Source organism: Orbicella franksi, chromosome 8, assembly GCF_964199315.1.
Source record: "Orbicella franksi chromosome 8, jaOrbFran1.1, whole genome shotgun sequence".
Classification (NCBI taxonomy): domain Eukaryota; kingdom Metazoa; phylum Cnidaria; class Anthozoa; order Scleractinia; family Merulinidae; genus Orbicella; species Orbicella franksi.
Genome location: NC_138152.1, coordinates 15,864,917 through 15,872,505, shown reverse-complemented (window position 1 = coordinate 15,872,505; position 7,589 = coordinate 15,864,917). Strand labels below are relative to the sequence as shown.

General features: G+C 41.0%; 1 non-coding gene across 1 annotated transcript; it reads right to left on the bottom strand.

Moving 5' to 3' along the window:
* Positions 1–4,533: 4,533 nt before the first annotated feature.
* Positions 4,534–4,606, bottom strand: Trnas-gcu (transfer RNA serine (anticodon GCU)). The gene has a single exon. It is a non-coding gene; the product is annotated as a tRNA-Ser (tRNA).
* Between the last annotated feature and the right edge of the window lie 2,983 nt (positions 4,607–7,589).

Sequence of the window (7,589 nt, the reverse complement as noted above, 5' to 3'; positions counted from 1 at the left end):
ATGGCTAAAATATAGCTGGACTGATCGATAAAGCTTTGCCGATCAGAATTTCCTAACTAGTAGGCCTTTTAATTTGTGAGTGTTTGGAAATGGTCACTTTTTTATCTTAATCGATCGCTTCAATGTACTTGATTTTTTTCTGGTAAACCGAAAATGATGGGATAACTCACAAATTGACGTTAGAACATTTGGAGACATATTCGATACACATCTCGAAATCTCTAAACTCAATGAGTCGAAAATGAACACCAAAACGGTAGAAATATTGAATTTGTCGATGCAGAAAAATGTACGTGCATTCAGTGTAGATGTATCATCAGTTTCGCCAATTTTAACGAAACTGTTGGGCTATTCAGTGCACAGGGGAAAAAAAAAATGATTAGTCAAATATGTGTAGCTAAATCTGTCTCCAGGTAAATCCTTGTACACATGAATAAACTAAAAGAACTATGGCTGCATGCTTTCGTAGTGAGTAGTGATCGACACTGTAAGAGTTTAATTAGATTTATTTTATATATACATATATCTAAGCGAATTCGCAAAAACATGTCCACTAGGTTTTCGCCTGGATTCGGGCGAAGCCCAGGCTAGGCTGGGCACATGGCCCAATGACTGGCCTATCTGTTGGTGGCTTGCTGGGGGCCAGCTGTCAAAAGCAGGGGGGAGGGGAGGGTGTCTTTTACTGACACCCCCAGCTAGCTAGAATTTGAGTTTTCAGTGTTAAATAAGCTTGATGTTGACTGTGTTTCTGGGTATTTTACTCAGTTGTTTGATCTTGTTTGAGGCTTCTGTGCTGACATGGCACCCTGCTGGAGTGGTCCATGCCATGTGCATGCGTGATTGGCCAATCTCCTAGCTAGGGGGGTGGTCAGAGGACTTCTGGCCGCTGGGACTGTCTTTGAGTCAATGCGGGCATGTTTTTGCGAATTCGGTTAGAAAATGCACATAAATATGGCCATGTCGTACCGAGAGTGCTATCTACCACGTGTACTCTTAACAGAGTCCATACCATGCCTATACAAGTCTTTGAAGTCGCTGCAAATGAGTCGAACGAGCCAAACAAAGCTAAATTAGAGCTTACATTGATCATTTGCTTCGCCGCCGCACTAATTTAGACAGGCTTAACCTCTGGGATTTCACCTAAATGACCTCACTATGTCTTTACTGTGGGTTAAATTAGCCAGTCACGCTAACAAGAGCATGGTAAGCAGTGGAATCGGTTATTTACCTCTATATTTCAGCCAAAAAGTAGCCGTTACGTGACATTTCATCTCAATATCTGACCGGATTCGCAAAAACGTAGCCATAGAATTTGACTTGTCACTGATAATCTTGCTACAATTCTGTCCCAGAGCTAGCTTTCCACGAGGCTTATCGTAGCTCAAATAGCAGCAAATAACTCTCCTGTATGCCTTTTGAGGCCAGGAAGACTAAATTCACCGTCTTTTCGTTGAATCATGAATTGTACAATTTAATTAAGAGTGCTTTTAACATGAAATTGGAGTCTAAATCAACACGAACGTACAGATATCAAAACCGCGGCGGAGAGCCAATCTATCGCTTTCTAAAGGCCTGCATCGTCCTAAATGGACTGAACAAGAGCTTCCTACATCGAGAATCGATTGAAATTCAGACAAACTAGGCCATAGTTAGCAGTAAGCGAACACTCAACATGTTGTCGTTACGTCAATTATCGCCCGGAAGCCACGCAAATAAATTTCTTCCGCGCTAGCGAATCACAGACAGTTCTGATACTTAGTTAAGCCGAGAACGCCTAAAATTGATAAAACAAGGAAATTCTACTCACGATCAGCGCTTGAACTCGTGTTCTTCTCTCTCCTCGTGGCCATGTTTTGCTGGCAAATAGCAATGTCCCGGATGTACTCCAATTTTATCGAGCGCGGAATGGCACATCCAGATTTCAACAGTCTTTAGCTACATCAAAGTTCAAAGCAAATGACGCCAACAGCAGCTAGAAATGTCTAGTCCATTGCACGTCTAAGCCCTAAATTGATGTGGCTAAAGAGTTTTGCTGTCTAAAGCAAGCACAACATTATCGCCGGAGGGCAAACGGCCTTCTGTTACGGGACTAAATGTGACCCGTACAGTTTACACATCTCCTCAGGCCCGCCTCACGTACGATAATGGACGACGCTTACTAGCAAATCGTTAGACTTGGGCCTTCATTGGACTTAATGATGTCCTCGGGCAGACTTCCTTTAGACAGCAAATACAGAACGCTAATCGGTCGCTCCTTGTCAGAGTCACCGCGCGAACTGAATTCAGACGAGTGTAGCCTGGGCTAAAATTCACGCAAATTGAAAAGGGGGTGGGGGGAGGGGGGTGGTTGATAAATGATGAAAAAAAATACCTAAATAAATGAAACATGCGGCAGGGAGTTTCTACATTCCATGCTAGGTAAGATTTACAAGTTGCTGTCATAGCGAAAGCAGAAAAAAAAAAATGAAAAAATCAACTAAATCAAAAAACACTTGATTCAGTCTCAGTAACACCGTTTTCATAAATCCAGACATAACATGGCATGACAAGGATTACGACAGTGTTAAGCTGTCTGATCATGCAGAAGCTCATTCTGGGCTGCCAAGGCAGGCCAAGTAAAGGTTTGACGAAAAGCCGCGAAGACAAAGAGTTCAAGAAAGTATATATATATTTTTCAATTGAAAGGCATTTCACTCGGAATTAGTATTTGATACTTTCAATTCAAGGATTTATTTTGGGATTTGCTAGGCACTAACTTTATTGTTAAATTAAGTTAAAGACGGTTTAGCATTTTTTCGGTAATGCAACATAGGCATAGAAGTCTTAAACCCAGTAGTGGTCAAGTACAAGTAAGAAAACTGAGGTGAGAATAAACTCGTAGTCGAAGCCAGGTTTTGTCGAGTTTTCTTGTCGTAGAGTAGTGGTTTTGGAAAGATTTTGAATTTTTCCTTCCCTTTCGTCGCATCTTAATTTTTTGTTTTAAAACGGTAAAGTACAACAGGAATGGTGCAAGATTTAAAACAGGAATCACACACTCTTTCCTTTCTTTCTTTCCTTTTTAGACTTGGAAATATTATTTTCCAAGTTGTAGTGGTGAAGCGATTTCACTCCATCACTCCTTCTTCACTGGGTCACTTCCTGTTAGACATTTGAAACCCCAGCGGGGCGGGGGGGGGGGGGAACTCGAATATGAAAACGTCAGGGATGCTCGTCGAAATATTTGAGTTTTACTCCTAAAGGAGACTAATATGGGAGCTGCTCGAGCTTATTAGACCACTAAAAGATAGCACTTAAAACGGAATAGATTCGATTACTAGCCACTGTTACGGTCAAGAAAGTATCTCTCGCGCACTTGTAGACCCGACTCGCGTACTCGAGAGATCAGCGGAAATCAAGCCTAAAACCAGAAATTAAATGAGAGCGTTTCTTTTAATTATTACTTCTTCGAATGTACCCTAAAGATTACTTTGAACTCTAAAGATGGTGACGTTTCGTCATCAACACCCTAAGTGAGACCAGAATCCTTGATTTGTGCCTGAGACGAGCATCCCCGACCTTTTCATATAGGAGTCCCCCCTCTCCGGGTTTCGAACATCCGCCGTTTATGCCGTTTTACGGTCGCTCGCACTGTGTCAAGTTAGGTATTCTTTGAATTTCTGACGCAAGTACTCAATATCTGACCGCAGAAATGCTCTACATTCAATAAATTTTCGTACGAACGTTTTTATAACTAGAAGCTACCTGTAATTACATAAATTGCTCATACAGGTTTAACCATACTCGATCGCCGAAAAGGAAGACATAGAAAGTCACAAAATTGATGAGCTGTATGAATTTTCCAACGATTCAAGCCGTGATTAAATATTTTAGACGATCAACTGTCAAGAGAATTGGAGAGAATCCGAAAGACCTGTTCCGCTGTTTATTTATACGATATTGTAAATGAACAAATACAGTCAAGTAAATACGGACATGGCGAAATGAGGAACAAATAGTTGATAAGCTTAAATACATATAGCAGAAACGACATTACACAAGGCTGGGAGTTCTGCGGTCTTTAATATCGCCTCGAAAAGGGAAGGAAAAAAAGAGGAAGTTATTACAGTACGGGGTATTCGTATTTGGTCATCCATCCAAGTACTAACCGTGCCGAACAGGGCTTAACTTTGTTGAGCGGACGAGACGTTGTGCTGTCCTTGTGGTATAATGACTCTACGCTGAACGCACTTTTTAGCGGAGTTCCGGCGGCCCGAAGGGCCCCCAAGCGGAGTCCCATACTCATACAGGAAAGTAAAGGTTACCCATGAACGGATTTTCTCATGGTTATCATGGCTAGCGGTACTGCTCGTGGGCGCGTACGCACGACGACGGCGGCGACGAAGTCGCGCAAGATGGCGGCCATACTCCATAGCGGAAGAATGCCATCTTTTGTAGTGATAAGTTAAGATAAAGATGGTGAATTTTAAGCTCGGTAATGAAATGTGAAGGTGAATTAATCAACATGACACGAGCGTGGGACAAAGAAAAATTCTGAGTTCCCGACAGGAATCGAACCCATGACCTCCCGAACAGCGGGCGGGCGCTCTATCCACTGAGCTACGAGAACTCATGGAGAGCAAGGCCATTTAACTGAGTTCATATATGACAGGTGTCCCGCATACTGCTAGGATCAACACTATCGAAGTCATCGTGAGTAGTAATAAGTTAATAAAGATGGTGAACTCAGTTAAATGGCCTTGCTCTCCATGAGTTCTCGTAGCTCAGTGGATAGAGCGCCCGCCCGCTGTTCGGAAGGTCATGGGTTCGATTCCTGTCGGGAACTCAGAATTTTTCTTTGTCCCACGCTCGTGTCATGTTGATTAATTCACCTTCACAAATGCCATCTTTTCTTGGCGGGATTTTTTAAGAAAAGAAGACTCAATTCAATTTGTTATGTCGACAGACGATTGCGGAGGTTGATCCAACGTTTTTAAGATAGGGTTGCACTGAAGCAAAAAAATTAAGATAACAACAGAAAGCAAGAATTAACAGGCAAAGAGGTAGCGAAGAAGATCGCGAAAGAGAGCGGGCCAGCGCTGGGGAAGGAAGCGAAACAGTACTGAACAATGCCGTGAATTATAGCTAGTCAATGGCTAGAGAAAGGAGATGAAATAATACCGCACAACGACGTGAAGCAAAGCTAACGAGGGCTGTATATAGAAAGACGAAAGTACCCGACAAATGAACCTCCCAAGTTTAAAATTCGCGCGACGCGATGCTGTGCAGCCGTGCAAGAAAACTCACACGACTTGGTGAGGTGATGAACAAGAGAAGTCAAACGTGTCTGTGTGAACGGAGAAATTACAAAACGGTAAACACAGCGGAAAAAGAAAAGAAAAGATTAGTTCAATTCAGTCCTTCACAACTTTTGCTGCCTGGAAGATTTACACTGGCCGAAGTGAATTGCCAACTGGCGGTAAGTGACTTTTGTTGTGGCGTTTGCTATGAAAATTATCAAGTTCCCTCGGCGAGATAAGCTTATTGTCAATAGGAATCCTTTTTAAAGTCTTCCTTGTTTGAAGCTATGCTGTGAGACATCTTATAAATAACATAGTTTTAATTTCGCTCGTCTCTAAACAATAACACGTGAGTCGCTTTGTGGAGGTTGTTGTAAGTTGCCTATTGTAAACAAATTAAGTTTTCTGCGGCAGGTATATTTTGCAGGTTGCAGGTTGCAGGTTGAAATTTAATTATAACTGGAAAACCGCTGGCACTAAAAATAATTAACAACCTATACCCTCGTCAGGGGTTCTTAAATAATAAAGTAGTTTGGGTCTTTCACATAGTGAAAACATGATCGATCCGCTATGAGGACTTATCGATCGGCACGCTGAGACCAGTGAAATCTCATCAAAGTCATCTGGATGGCCGCTCCACAGATGTTTCCATCGATTCCACATTTGGCTCGGGTCTTGCCTCAACAACAGAAGATTGCCATCACAAATGAAGCAAATAAATAAAGAAATGAAATAACAGAAGATTTTAACCAACGGAATGTACTAGCACAAGCTCAGTGTGCTTTCATTTTGGTACTCACAGAGAAGAAACCAAATTCAGCAGATATTTCAGATGATATTTCCGATGTTTCTTCTAAAACAATAATTCATTACAGGCTTAAAATCATAGGAATATACTCTCCTCCCATCGCTTCGGCCGGTTTGGCACTCAGGTGGAAGCCACCTTTCCGAGCGATTGTAAACAGCGTCATGTAACAGTCACGGTAAGTCTACCACCAGTACGTTTCTTTTAAGTGCCAGCGGTTTTCCTGTTATAATTAAATTAAAACCTGCAACCTGCAACCTGCAACCTGCAACCTGCAACCTGCAACCTGCAACCTGCAGAATATAACTGCCGAGTTTTCTGTCGATTTTCGTCGTCAACTTATAACTTCACGTCTAAAAATAAGCGTAACCAAAACCGTATTTGTAAACACTGCCGGGCGAGTTTTGGAGTTTTCTTTGTGTTAGTTCTGTTGGCGCAGCCGCTTCGTAGACTGCTAAAATTTTTTCTTCTGTTGTTGAAAACGAAGAAAGGTCAACAAACCACTTTAATCCGATGCGAACAGGATTTGCTAAATTCACTTTTGACGCTCCTATGTGAATACTTGCATATAGTGGTTACAAAGTATGGAGATTTCCTGGTTTTGTTAGTTCAATTTATTCGGTTTGGCGAAATGCTTGAGAGAATTTCTAGGTTAATTTGGTTGGTACTGCCGATCAAATGACTGTAAAAGTAAATATTGAGCCGTCGGAAAAAATACACACTGTGATATTCAAATTTAAGCGTAAATGATTATTAAACTTTAACACTGCATGCTTTAACGAATTTTCTTTATCCCTTCTTTCATTCGGTCATCCTTCACTGAGAAGGGATTTGCTGTTGATACTCATATGTAGTGGTATGCATATTGTAACTATAATGTAGATTTCCTCGTTTTATTTTGTTGTTGTCCAATTAGTTCGGTTTAGCCGGTGAAATGCTTATAGTCCAAGTGTCGAGTAGACGATTATGCATGTAAACCCTGTCGGCAAATAAAGCTTTCTTTTGATTTTGATTTGCTATTTTAGTTTATTACACCTTTTGCTGTTCAGTTACAGAAAATATCCATTCATTTGAGTCCAAATTTGTTTCATTATGGTCAATATACGCTCTTTAACACCAACTTGACCTTCATTGGTGCGTAAGGAACGTTCAAGAATAACACTTGCACGTGTATTAACATTCAAAATCATCAAAAGATAAACAATATCTTCCTTTGACATTCATTGGCTGTAATTGTACTTTTATTTTTGTCGAAATAAAATTCATTGTCACGAAACGACGATCATTTACACTTTTGGACATTTCTTTTTCAACAAAAGACTTTCAATAACACAATTTGCATGAGCAGTCACAATCAATTGCATTATTATACAACCATATCCATGAAGGTACTAACTGTATCTTTGGGGATCAAGTTAGAAAACAAAACTTTCCAACTTTTCACATGTGTATACCTTTTTGGTATTTTTGTGAGAGGGTACAGAATGTACCGACTGTACTGAGTGTGC